Source organism: Hipposideros armiger, unplaced genomic scaffold (genome assembly GCF_001890085.2).
Source record: "Hipposideros armiger isolate ML-2016 unplaced genomic scaffold, ASM189008v1 scaffold_364, whole genome shotgun sequence".
NCBI lineage: Eukaryota > Metazoa > Chordata > Mammalia > Chiroptera > Hipposideridae > Hipposideros > Hipposideros armiger.
In genome coordinates this window covers 814,866-830,033 of record NW_017731714.1, presented here as the reverse complement: position 1 = coordinate 830,033, position 15,168 = coordinate 814,866, and the positions used below count along the sequence as shown (strand labels likewise).

Below are 15,168 nucleotides of genomic sequence, written 5' to 3'. Positions count from 1 at the left end.
AACAATTTTACCTCTCATATGGTAAAAAATACCACCAAAAAAATGAAGTAAATCAAGAAGAAGACCTGGGATCCAGGAAACAAGAGAACTACCAAAAGAGAAGGTGAAGGAAATTCCCAGGATGACGTGGAAAGGATGTCTTAAGAAGGCAGCTGTTAGTTCGGGTCCTCCAAGAAACAGAAACCAAGACATGAACAGACATACCAGAAATGTATTAGGGGAAATGTCTGTGAGAGGAAATGGGGGGGGGGGAGCCGGAGGCAGCTGGAAGAGCTGTTAGATGGTGATGCAGGTCTGAGTCCAAGGGAAGGAGTCAGGGAAGGAAGGAAGGCGGGGTGGACCCAGGTCAGGCTGCAGCAGGTCCAGGGAACGTCTGGCAAGGCTGTTAGGATCTCCAAGCCCGGGCTGCCTGTTAGAAGACTCCACAGTCCCCAGGGATGACCCTGCTTTAGGACCCCTGCTGGGCTCGTCACTGGCTGGGGGAAGACTGGAAGGCATGGCCTGGGCACTAATGTGGTAATAATGGATTTCAGAGAGCAGCAGCTGGGGCCATCAGTCAGCTGCTCCCCAGGCTCAGAGATCTGAGAGAAACATTCTTAGGCCACCTGTGGTGGTTCTGTAATGTGTCACCTTGGCTAGCCTAAACTACATTTCCCAGCATTCCCTTCCTTGCATGTTTCTGGTTAGGTGGGACACAAGAGACATTTCCATGTAAGATTTGGAGGGCAGAAGTGAAGCAGCAGCCATTTTGGTGTTTGCACTCAAGTTGAAGTAGGCACTCTTATGTTGTCATGTTGTCACTACCTGCTGGCTCACCCCATGGAGCAGCAGCCGGGCCTGTTGACTTCAAGCTCCAGCATCAAGCATGAAAAGAGCTTAACAGATTTATTTAACCAACTCCTACTTGGATAAGGTAAAATTCCTGTAACAAATTCCTTATTACATAATGGGACCACCCCCATATACACATATATACGCACATATATCTATGCTATATGCGCACGCGCGCGCGCGCGCACACACACACACACACACACACACACACACACACACACACACTAGTGCTCTCTTCTCTGATAGGACTTCCACTGACACTGACACAGTATTTGAGCTGGAAATCCAGGAGGGATGCTTCCAAGAAAAAAAATGTGAAACCAAGAGAATATATGTGACCATTTCAAGAAGTATTTTATAGATCTGTCAGAGAATTTAGGGATATATTGATGACTCGATAACATTCTAGAAATTAAGAAAAAAATGAAGCATCTATTAATTCCAGGAAAATAAAATTATGCCTAAGAGGAAATTTAAGCATAGGACATGACATGAATCAGATATAAACAAGTCTTACACGGTCTGACAATTAAGTTTGCAAACTCATCCTAGAAAAAGTGCTACATACCTCACTGCTGAATATCACTACAATCACCTTCGAAGGACTCCCCTTGGGAAGCTATGACCAAAGCCAGCGCCTAGTCCACCCTTCAAAGCAATTTGGGAACTCTTTTTCTGGAATGGCCATCAGAGCTGATGTCATATTGCCCTTGATGTCCTGAATGTCATCAAAATGTCTGCCTTTCAATAATTCCTTTATCTTCAGGTAAAGAAAGAAGTCATTGGGGGCCAGATCAGGTGAGTAGGGAGGGTGTTCCAATACAGTTATTTGTTCACTGGCTAAAAACTCCCTCGAAGACAGTGCCGTGTGAGCTGGTGCATTGTCATGATGCAAGAGCCATGAATTGGTGAAAAGTTCAGGTCATCTAACTTTTTCATGAAGCCTTTTCAGCACTTCCAAATAGTAAACTTGGTTAACTGCTTGTCCAGTTGATACAAATTCATAATTAATAATCCCTCTGATATCTAAAAAGGTAACAGCATCATTTTGACTCTTGATTTGGACTGACAGAACTTTTAGGTCGTGGAGAACTGGCTCACTTCCATTGTGCACTTTGACGCTTTGTTTCAGGGTCACATTGGTACACCCATGTTTCATCACCAGTGATAACATGGTCCAAAATATTGTCTTGCCTCTCCAAAAGGTCTTGGCAAACTTTGAGTCTCCTTTGCTTTGTTCATCAGTGAATTCCTTCGGGACCATCTTTGCACACATCTTGCTCATGTCAAGATTTTCAGTTAAGATTTTCCTGTTTCTCTATCGATGTTTACTTGGTCTGCTATGCTTCTCACAGTCAGCCGACAATTTTGACACACAATTTGATGAATTTTTGCAATGTTTTCATCAGCTCTCATTACTGGCCGCCCTGACCTCTCTCCGTCAGTGACACATTCTCTCCCCTCAGAAAAACATTTAATCCATTTGTACACTGCCATTTTCTTCATGGCATTATCCCCATAACCTTGGACTAACATGTCCCTGATTTCACGTCCACTCTTGCCAAGTTTAACAAGAAATTTAATGTTTGTTCGTTGCTCTAATTCAAACTCAGACATTCTCACGATGGCACACAAAAACATACAACAATAATGAATGCCACTCAGCAAGACACCACCACATGTTGACACAAACACAGCTGTGAGACACTGATATACCAAGGTTATGAAACCTTACTGAGCTGTTTGAACAGGGCTGCCAACGTAAGCGCATGGTGGCAAGTTCACGAACTTAATTGTCAGACCTCTTATATGGTCATAATAATGAAAAAGTGCATAATGATTTCAGCAAATACCACAAAAGAACTATACTAGGAAGATGAAGGAAAAGGAAGTATATGAGAGAAGAAATGAGATTAAAGAGTTAAATCCTGATGTTTCATAGTAAAATATCATTAGATCATATTTTTAAATATAAATATGTACACATGTTAGTCAGAATTGCACATGTCTATTACAGATATCTGTGTACATGTTATTTAGAAATATGGAAGAAAATGCAAAAAAAAAAAAAAAAAGGCTAAAATAACATGATTGCTCCCAAGAGGCGGGTGGGGCATATGGGATAGGGAGAGAAGTGCTATTCTTATAAATGCTATTGCAGTCCTTTCAGATTTTTAACCTATGTACATGTTTTACAGTAGTAAGAATGTACTTAAAGTTAAAAAGGTGGTAAAAATATTAAAAGGCTAAGGAAAGTATCACAAAAAGTTAGGATAGTAGTTGCCTCTAAAGGGCAGGGGAAGGCCTGGGACAGGGAAGGAAAGAGAGCATACTCCTTCTAGGGCGCTCATAAAGTTCTAGTTCTTACATTTTAAAAAGTTATATACACACATAAACCGTATGTGTGTATTTTACGAATTTTGGGAAGGCGGGAGCGCTAAGCATACAAAAGAAACAACTGCAGAAACCCCAGCACACAGCTGCAGAACTTCTGCTATAAATGCCGTTTAGCTTTTTCCAAGTCCTTGATATTCCAGGTAAATTATGATTTGCTGTTAAATGAGCTCTGAAGTAAAGTATATTTCACTGGCATTCTACATTAATTTCTTTTATTCTAGAATGAAAATGAAACAATTTGTATGTATAATAGCTATGAGAGAATCTTATGCAAATACACACAAACTTGGACTTTTTGTGTGTGTAATTTTTAAGGCACAGCAAATTAAAATGTACACTGTCATTCTATCACCATAAATCTTAATAGTAAATAAATACTCAAAACAAGGAAAGGTTAAAGATACCTTTAGGTATACATGTCAGTAATATATCTAAGGAAACAGGTTGTTTGATGTCCTACCACTGGATTACAAACCACTGAAAAATAGATGGGGGAATCAGGAATTTAAGATCCCAAAGAATCACTATAAAATGCTTTTTATATAAATCATTTAACCACTAAGTAAATAATCGCTTATTTTAAAAATCCAGTTGAAGCAGAAGGATACATGGAGACCCAATTATCATTTTTCAAAAATGCTCAGTATAGATAGCAATGAAGACTTTAAAAAAATCTTTTCACAATCAAACTACCTTCAAAAGGGCTCTTTAAAAAACTCAGGCAAGACTTTTAAGAAGCAGGTGACAATTCAACAGATACATTTGATTAGGAGACAAGATTTTTACTGCCAGGGTATCACAATTCTATATGGAGGTAATAAATAAAAAGCACAATTCTAACTGCAATATAATCCTAAATACATTTTAGGGAGATGTGGAGCTCTGAAGGGGATTGGAAAAAAAAGGTAACAGGAATTATTTTGGCTTGGATGAAAGAGACATCCATTAATTAAGGCTGACTCCATTCCAGCTTTCTGGCTTCATGATCTTTCATTTTCTACAAGAATAATAGTAGTTAACTAACATGTTTGGAGCACTTCTCTTTGCCAGGCATTGTTTTAAGAGTTTTACATGTACTGATTTTAATCCAGCCTTGCAACAGCCCTACGAGGTATATTATTTCCATCTTCATGTTATACACAAGAAATCTGAGGCACAGAGAAGCTAACTTTGCAAGGTTCATAGTCAAGAGGCAGAGCAGAAACTCAAACTCCAATAGGTGATCCAAAGCCCATCAACTCAAGGATATAAATGTATATCCAGTAGCGATGTATACCTAAAACTCCCCAATTTTATAAGATTACATAGAAAAGCATACTAGTGGGTGCTTTTACAGCCTATAAAAACATTACCAGTTTCCAAGCCTTTGCTCCTTTCAGCTATCCGTTTATTGAGCTGCTACCATATGCCAGGCACTTAACATATATTTGTTTTAATCATCCCAATACCGCATCCCTAATTTATAGCTGAGAAATGTGAAGTTCATAGAGAGGGTACATAACTTGCTAAAGGTCACCTGGCTGGTGAAGAATGAAGTCAGGATTTGAAAGTAATTTCCCTGCCTTAGCTCTGAAGATCAAAGTAATAAAGTAGTTTTAAAATATGTCTGTCCGAAATAAAAACAAGACAAGAATATACTGAGATGAGCACAAATGAATCAATATTGGCAATTCAAAAGGCTATAATCCTGTATATGCTTTAAGAGATGTGGAACTCTGAAGGGGATTGGGAAGAAAAGAGGAAAGTAACTCGACTGTGTGGAAGTCTCACAATACTCATGATTTCTTATTAGCTATGGTACCTAGAAGTAAAGAATGACAATGGGAACACATGAAGTTCTTGTTACAGGTCTAGGGAGAGGTGAAAACTCAATATACACCTCCAATTATATTAAAAATTGATGCAGGGCCAGCCGATAAGAGTTGGCTTGGGACGCCAGCTCTGAGCAGCAGGGCCCAGTTCAGATCCTACATGAGGGCCAGTGATGCTGTGCCCTCTACAGCTAAGATGGTGAACAACAGCTCCACCTGGAGCTGGGCTGTTGTAAGTCGCTGGCGATGGCGTGGGCTACAGCCCCTGCTGCAGTGGGTTGCTGTGAGTCGCTGGCAATGGCGTGGGCTGCAGCCCCTGCTGCAGTAGGCTGCTGTGAGCCGCTGTGAGCGGCCGTCCAATGGCCAGCGAGTAACTGCCTCACCCGGGAAGAGCGCTATGATAATACCAACATGGGCCAGTGAAGCAACGTCCTCCACAACTAGACTGAAGAACAAAACGATAGCAGCTTGTCTGTTCCCCTTCCCCGATTCCCCAACGCTGTTCCCATTCCCCAATTCCCCAATAAAAATCTTTTTTTAAAAAAATTGAATGCAAACATCTCTACCATTTTCAGTGACAGGTTTTCAAAACAGCTGAACACACACACACATACACACACACACACACACACACACATTTACTTGCAAGATCTGTGATTTCCATTGGTCCCATAATTCATATATATATAACAAAATTTGTTTATAAAAGTACAAAATGTTAAAAAAATCCACCTCATAATTTACTTTTAAAAGTATTTATCCAAATCTAAAACATCTGTCTAGAATAGTTAAGGTGGAATTATACAAAATGAATATTTGGAGTAAGAAGTAATAAATTTTATTTAACATGAATTTTAAAAGCACTAAACTAACTCTACTACTTATGCCTTCGATATTATGAAGTTTGACTTCATCTTGATGTGAATTACTATCATTTTGAGAAAAATGTTAACTTGTTTCCTAAAACTGCAGTCAGTGACAAGTGAGTAGAAAAAGCAAAGACATTTTTGTTCTATTCACAAGCACCAACAAACAGCCCAGTGGGGAAATGGCAGCGTGCCAGGTTGCCCTGTGAGCAATTAGGCTTCGTGGCAATCAGAAGACTCAGGCGTCTTAGGCCCTTATAAAACTAGAATGTTAAGGACTTGATGCTTTTACTTCCCTTTCCAGGAGGCACATGTGAGATACACCTTGTTTAGATGACAATCTCTTCCATCTACAGGACTGAAGAAAGGTTAAGACTAATAAAAAGCAGCCTGAGGAGACCATGTGAGAGATTAGCGAACATCACTGCATACTGGACCTATGACTAAATGTAATGACTGGTCCCACATACAGTCATTATCTCATTCTAATAATCAGAAGAAACAACAATTAAAAGATGGATACAATTATTATAAAACGTAAAAGCACATTTTAATTTATCAGAACACACAATGTGATTTATAGATGATGTATTACAGAAATGTACACCTGAAATCTATGTAACTTTACTAACCGTCACCCCAATAAATTTTAATATTAAAAGAGAAAGAAAGAAAGAAAGAAAGAAAGAAAGAAAGAAAGAAAGAGAAAGAAAGACAGAAAGACAAGAAAGAAAGAAAGAAAGAAAGAAAGAAAGAAAGAAAGAAAGAAAGAAAGAAAGAAAGAAAGAAAGAAAGAAAGAAAGAAAGAAANAGAAAGAAAGAAAGAAAGAAAGAAAGAAAGAAAGAAAGAAAGAAAGAAAGAAAGAAAGAAAGAAAGAAAGAAAGAAAGAAAGAAAGAAAGAAAGAAACTCAAAGTAAAGCTCAGAAGCAAACAAGCCTGAAATTATCTCTCAATGAAACATATTTCTAATGGGTAAAAACCGAGTTTCAGCAAAGACGGGTACATTTACTCTTTTGGTAACTTCTGTGTGGAAAGTTTCTAAGAAGAAAACAAATGATGTTGAATGATTCAAATAAGCCTTAAAGGAGGCTGTGGGCATCAACTTCCATTTTACCAAATTTAAAACCGAAGTTCTCTCTTATCTGGTAAATGCTTTCTCTTTTTGATGTTTTATGAGTCTGAGTAAAAGGTTCAGACTGCCAACACAGTGGATTATTAATACATTTTGCAAGTCTGCTGTCTGTATCGAATATGGTACCCAGAAGCATAACAAGAATAAAAATGAAGTTAATAAGATTTAAAAAAGTTTAAATATCTAAGGATCCATAAATATACTTTCTAATACATTACTTGATTAATTACATAGGGTCAGCCAAAAAAAATTACTAACTCAATATTGTCAAGAAGCCACCATATTTAAGTATCTGAATTTCAAATGAAATACAGGATAAATTTATGATATTTTTATATTCATCTAGCCAAGATACAGTCCACTTTATAAATAAAATAGATTTTAAAGGGCAAAAGTCAATATTTAAATCAATCCTTCTTCATATATATCTTTGACAAAAGCTCATTGTTTCTTACCTTCAATAGTTTATAATTTCATTTAAAGGTTTTCAGTATTTTATAGCACATAAACATATAAGCCTTTTCTCTACTTCTTGATGTGCCAGTGACAATCATGTAATATAAATCTATGACAACTAATCCTATAAACAGAAATCCTCACAAATTTAAAATATAAGGACCAACAAATGTTTTACTACACTCGGAAAACACAGAGTCTTTATTCCAAAAGGAACTTTCAGTAAAAAAATGATGTGTGAACAGCAGACACTGATGTTCACACAAGCATACTGCAGACAACCCAGCAGGCGGCTTTCTGTTTTTTTTGGATTATGCTCTGGAGGTGTTGGCACAATGGAATTTCAATACCATAATTGCTTATTTCTCTGTGTATCTTTAAAATAACAGGTAAAGAAAAAAATCAACTACAAAAATAACAAAACAAAATGTTTTTAATTCTTCTTTTCAAAGGATGTAATTTATAACCATTACACAAATAGAGAAGAAGCACAAAAGGGGGAAAAAAGAAATAAAGTAATGTTCCAAAGGTTCAGTTTACAAGGACCTCACACTAAGGTTTTTTTTTTTCTCTCTGCAACTCTTACTAGAAACAGTATTATTTGCTAAAAATGCATTAGCTGCCAAGAGCCATGGTCCATCTAAAGCAAAATGCTTCAGATGGAAATAGAGTGTTAATACAGAAAAAAGGGCAAGATTCAGTATAGAGATTTCTGTAAAACCTGTTTAAAGAATAAGATGAAGTTTTGATTTGGTATCTTTTTGACTGAAAAATAATTGCAATAATAGATAAAATACTGAAATATATAGCACTGTATTAAAACAATAAGATATAATCAAATTTCAAACTTTATAATTAAACCTTTTTTTGTAAGTTATTGGGAATTCAACACTAGTCTTGGTTCACATGATAGAACAATGGGAAAATTTTCCGAATGGTTGAACACTAACCCTGACAAGTGTGGAGAGCCAACTACAATACATTATATGGTAGCATAACCTGCCACCCACGTTGCTGAGAGAACAGCTTTCAAACACATGCACTGAGCTGTAAAACCACAAAATCCCTTATTACACATTGTCTTTCTTACTCTAGGTGAAATATACCATCAATTCTTTCCATTATAAATCTCTTTTTATTACTTTTTTGAAGCCCACTTAACAATTTGATTGTCTTTTTCTTACTATGTAAAAGATGCCTTTTTAAAAAAGAAAATGCAACAGGAATGTTATCACCCTCCTACAGTATTCCAGTGAAGGCTGATATCTGCTGCACAGTTTCTCATAGCTAACTTTGGAGACCTCCATCCCCTCAATGAGTTTTAAGCTCAAGTTCTCTCTTTTTTTTTTCCCCTTTAAAGACCAAACCCTGATATTGATTGGTTCACTACGCTTCTTAAAGCGTTCAAAAACATTTGCTTTCTTTAAGAAAGATTGATATATTACTCTGGGGGTTCTTTAATAAAATAGATGGTTTTCATCATTACAAAAAAAAAAAACCGCGAGAGAGAAACGAATTGTCAAAATTTGTCATGGAGTGACTGTTCTGTGCGTCTCTTCCCAACATTCCTCCCTTGCCCCATGCTGGCACAAAGCCAAACCTCAACCAACCAACCAACCAACTAACCAAAAGCCATTTTAGATTCAAGGATATAATAGTGCTCTAGACAATATTTGTCATATATTGGTAAATGAAGCAAGACTGCAGAGTGACAAACATGCTTCATCCTCATTTCAGCACTGCGTTTCGTCCAAGTTGTGTTCTTACCTCTCAGAAAGGGCTCACTGCAATAATGACTATCGAGTCTACCACACACAGGCCTCAAGATACAGATCAAGAAGGGTGAACATAAAATGAACTGAAAGACACTATTTTTTGGAGATTCAAGATGATGAAAATCATTTCTAAAGCTATGTGTTTCTAACATTTTGCCTGATTAATTTCCCTCCAAAATGACCCACACCTCCCCCCCAGACGGCTAACTGAATCACAGCATTCCAGGGTAGTTACAGTACATAACAGTTTCTTCTGGGGTTTTCACTTGCAATGTTGTTGGCAAAGAGAATTTTATTTGTAAGTGTTTCTATTAGACTGACAAGGTCAATTAGTCTTGTGAACTATTGGTCTTTCTGCCTGATAACTTGGTGAATGATTCCAGCGGGACCATTTATAACCTATAACTGAATGCAGCCAATTAACCTCAGAAACAGGACAGTACTGGTATTCAATGGGATTTTAGGTTCATCCTAACATACCACAGTAATGTAATTCTCCCCAAATTGGTGGTATATTATCTGAATTCAGAGCAATCAATATTAAGTAATCAATTTTTCTCAAATTGAATTAATTTGGAAGTTATGGTATACAAATTATGTAATTTCTATTTTATGAAAGCTCACCATAAAAACATTGAAGCTTTTTAAAAACAATAATCCCCTATTATGCTTACATTTGCCTACGTGGCTTACACTAATACAGAATATGAGAACCCTTTAACATGCAATATCCAGTGCTCTTATTAAGTTTTCTCCCAAGGTGCAGAAAGAACTACTGCTCTCCCAACAGCTGCTATAGAAATAAATTTGAATTTTACTTCAAGTATTTAAAAATCTTTAAGATGTCGATTATTATTTACTTTTTAAAAACACAAAGGGGAATTTACAGTAATTGAGTGTTAGCACTGTCTGTTAGACAATGTGAACAAGTACTTTGCAAACTTTACTTTACTTGTCTCAAAATCCAATGAAATGGGCATTGTTATCCCTATTCTGTGTATGAGGAAACTCAGGATTCAAAGGGGCTAAATGTGTCCCCAAGTTTCACACAGCTAGTAAATGGCAAAACTGAGATCTGAAACCAGAACTGTCTAGTTTGCTAAATTGTAGTGCTTCAACATCACTCAACCTAAAAAATATGAGCTAATCCCTAGTCATCTCCCAGTATCCTCTTGTATTGACTGGATCATAGAGTACCATCAAGCTTCAAAACCATTCTATAAAAGAATGATGTCCAACCATTACTGATCAACAACTAGAAGGAGATGAATGAATGAATAAGCGTGTTTTGATAGGCACATAATTATATCAGCCATAAGGTTTTATAACAGCAAGACAATACTCCAGTTTTTCTTATCACTTCCAACCCAAATGCACTCACATATATGAGTCTATATGTGATCACACACACAGCCCTGTATCCATACGTTACCTGCCCACATACACACACACTCATCCAAACTGTCACACCCAATACTCCCAGTTTCTACCAAAAGTATTGTCTATTATGTCAGGCCGCAAAGAAGTGAAAAGCTGTCTTAATACTACAGGTATCAAGGTATATCAATTTCTTTGCAAAGGACTTTTAAAATAAGTTGAGTAAATTCTTCATATACACACAGTAATATTTTTTAAACCATTTGATCTAGTGAGCCAACTTAACATATATTCTAGCGAAACTGTATTGTGATTACCTGCCTTTGCTTTACAAATTCAAACAGAAGCAATCTGTTCAATAATTAGGCCAAAGTGCCCTATAAGCAAATGCCTATTAACAGGAACACACGCTGTGCATCTACAAAATCAATTACTACTTTCAACTTCCACGTGATGGAAGCCTTCAGATTGGCTAGAGTGACTTTCAGGGCTTCATTCATTTGTAAAAATATTTGTGCAATTAGGACAGACAGAGCTTTGTTGAAAAATACTGGCTTGACTAAAAGTCATGATATTTAAGGTATGCATAAATAACATTTTTTTTAAATGCCCACTTGGGCCGGGAGAGTGGCTTAGTTGGTTAAGAGCACAAGCTCTGAGCAACAGGGTCGCCAGTTCGATTCCCACATGGGCCAGTGAGCTGCGCCTGAGCTGAGCTGCTCCTGAGCTGCCAACAGGTGGCAGGATGGCTCAGCCGGGGAGGGCACGTGCTCCTAACAACAAGGTTGACAGTTCAACTCCTGCATGGGATGGTGGGCTGCGCCCCTCCACAAATAAGATTGAACACAGCACCTTGAGCTGAGCAGCTGCGAGCTGCCGACAGGCGGCCAGATGGTGACCGGACTTGGAGCTGAGCTAGCTGCACCCTCCACAACTAAGATTAAAGGACAACAACTTGGCTGTTCCCCTTCCCCAACTCCCCAACACTATTTCCCTTCCCCAATTCCCCAATAAAATCTTAAAAAAAAATGCCCACTTATATCCCCTGCTCTATAAATGTATTACTATTAATACTGTATTATTAGTTTACCTTGCTATCTGACCAGGCTCTTCATGCTCCCGCATCCTCCAGGTGCTGTCTGGTCACTCTAGCCTATCCTCAGTGAAGATCCTGTTAGGTCAGTTTAGCCAGAAGCCGCCCTTACCCCTGACATTTCCTCTTAGTAAGTTTTTATCCACTAGCCTCCCTGCTCTTTGGCTATGAATCTCCACTTGCCTATGCTGTATTTGGCATTGAGCCCCGTTCTATATTGAGGTCTCTTTTCCCCTACTGCAATAGTACTGAATAAAATCTGTTTTATGGCTTAAAAAAATGTATTAGTTTAAAAGAATATATCCTGCAGAGAAGGTATTAGGGCTAAGAAGTAGAATTCAGAGTAATCAATATTACGTCAGCTTTGCTTATTTTTAAAATAAATCACATTGAACTAAATTCCATGAGCACAAAAAATTTTAAGAACAGAGACAAAAATCAAAGGAAGCATCCAAGTTAGTAAAGTATTACCTTAGTTAATAAAGAGATCTAATATTTTGACACTGTAGATCAATATGTGATCTAATAGGTTTTATGCTATTAAGTGGGTCATATAAAAAAAATTAAAACTGTTAAACTATACCCTTCCGAAAGCCACAAAATAATGGCACTGCTGCTCTAGTTTCAGTGGATTGAATCCACATATTTAACCCAAAGCCAATGGAAACTGCATGAAAATAAAAAACTAGAAAACCCACATGGGATGTACACTCAGTCCAACTTTGGACAATTGATATTGAAATGCCAAACATCAACATCAATTTTTTTTTTTAAACCACTTCAGGCTTAGATCTGGCAGTAGAAACTGAATACAAGACAACCCATTTACTGTCTATTGCTGGAACATGCCTTAATAAAGAGAAGACACATTTATCCTTCAAGTTCTGATCTTCTGTAGTCATGTATGAGTAAGGATACAGCAAACAGTCATCACAAAACTAAAGGAAAAAGGAGTATGGAAGGACATAAACTCATTTTGACTGAGAAACCTACTCTGCTTGGTATATTACAGATGTTTTACACACCTTACCTCTTTTAATCTTCACAACCACTCAAATAAGATAGGTATTATGATTGCCATTTTTTTAAATAAATAAAGAGGCTCAGAAAAAAACAGAGAAATTTGCCCTGTATCACAAAATAAAGAACTGATAGTACCAAGATTCCAACTGTGATCAGATAGACTCCAAAACCCACAATTACAGCAGCATGTGGCAAAGACGATCTAGAAACATGTTCCTTCCTCTGGCTTAGGTCTCGTCCTTCTGTCCCACGTTCAAAAATGATATTTAAAACCCAAATTGCAGATTATGAAACAGACTGGGTTTGCCCCGTAAGTCAAGGTTAGAGAACTCTGCGTTCAATGGTGAGTACAACATGACTCTAGGGGAAATAGCAGCAAGTTTCAAACGACTACAGCGTCAGGTTAAATGGAGTTCAGTGAGTCATGATAATTCCATGCTACTGGTAATCCTGACCTCAGTCAACAGAAAACTTTCAAATTTAAATTCCATATTTGCCTTAGACAATTCTCTCTCAACACAAAGCAACTCTTCATACAAAATAACTATTTTAAAGCCAGGAACACTTCTCAATGCCTTTCACTAATTTTCTCAGAGAAATGATAAAAATTTTAAATGGATAAAGCTAACATTTAACAACTAGATTTTACAAACTAGCTGAGAAAAAATTTGACTTTTTATCCTTTTATACCTTAAATGTGAAGCAGCTACAAATACTAAGGTAGAAGAGTGAAGGCAGGCAGAGATTTCTTTTCATTCCTCGGCTTGTTCTTATTCGCTAAAGTGCCTTCTTTATCATATTTGACCTGAGCTTATCGCCTTTGGGCCATGATAAGAGACAAGTTATGAGTCTCCTCGATTCTCCCAAGGTAAATTACAATCCCTTTAGTCATTATCTTCTCTAAGATCACACGCTTATAGCAAAATGTGGGCTGCTAGGTAGAATCAATTTATGAACTAACCTTTCGTGGACCCTTTTCTTCAGTAAAGCTAAAACAAATACTCCTTCAACTATCTTTAAAATAAATGCAAGGGCCACTGAAGGAAAACAAATTGCACAAATATTAGCTGAGCACCTATGTGCCAGGAGCTTAAGCATGATACTGTCCTTGTGCTAAGGAGCTATCAAAGGTGTGCGGCAGCTGATAAGAAATACGCCATAAAATTGCTAACTAAATGGCAGAAGGGTAAGATTAGTGCCCAGAAATATATATACAACTGTCATGAAGTAGGTCACAAATTTGGCGCCACGCTTCCTGACAGTCAAAGCAATGTGGGTATCATTATTGTTTCTGACATAATCCAGAAGTTCTAGTTACAAACAGATTAGTTTCCAAAGAATTATTATTAAGTCCATTTAATCACAGGTAAAAATTGTTAACTACACAAGAAACTGCTAAGACTATCTACTGGTGACTAACAGGGTTGACTTCTTCTCCCCCCAACTGCCCTCTCACAATAGGTAGGTTTTTCATATCGATCCAAGTCCCTAAATTGAAAGTTCTTGAGCAGAGAAGAGTGAGTGTGTGAGTGAGTGTGTGTGTGTGTGTGTGTGTGTGTGTGTGTGTGTGTGTGTGAGAGAGAGAGAGAGAGAGAGANGAGAGAGAGAGAGAGAGAGAGAGAGACAGAGAGAGATAAAAATTCAGGAAAAGCATTTTGGTTTTCCTAAATTCACATCTGAAAGAAACTGTTACTCTGGCTCTGTACAAAAAGGTGACTCTGTGATAGAGTGAACTACATCCTCAACAATATTTCTAATAGAATTACAATAACAAGCTTCATAATTTCTTATGCATTTCAATGTAGGCCTATGGATTAACACTAAAGAGAAAGTTTATAAAAGAAATTTAATTAAATAATACAACCAAAGTATAATATTTGTAACAGCTAAAGAACATGCACATCTTTCAAGCAGTTCCCAATTAAAAAAAAAAAAAAGGAAATTTGACTCTTGAAAGAATAGTCTAAGACCTAAGAATAAGTTTTTAAGACTATTGGCATCACAGTCATTTCTTACACAAGGTTTGCCATATTCATAAAACATAGGAAAATAAAGCTTTCAGATTAAGTTTTGAGGTTTTAGCAATTATATGTAAAACGAGTGTAATACTTGGACAATTAAAACACATGCAATATTTTTTAAAAGGGCTATTCATTTTTCTCATGAATCTCAAAGAAACTGCAATTAGAGGAATAAGTCAAAGGTGACAATTATTGTATATAGTTATTATAAGAAGAGACACTATATGTAAATGGCATATATAGAATGGCCAGATTCACTACAATTAAGTGAAATGAGAGAAAAATGGGACCTTGAAACATGATATACTCTACCTAAAAAACATAATTTACTCTAAGGACACTATTTACCATTATATAATCACAGAGTACCTTTTCCTCAACT

General features: G+C 37.1%; 1 protein-coding gene across 2 annotated transcripts in view; it reads right to left on the bottom strand.

Moving 5' to 3' along the window:
• Positions 1 to 15,168, bottom strand: part of ANAPC10 (anaphase promoting complex subunit 10) — a 101,796-nt gene that overhangs the window by 49,399 nt on the left and 37,229 nt on the right. The gene's annotated exons all lie outside the window — the stretch shown is intronic.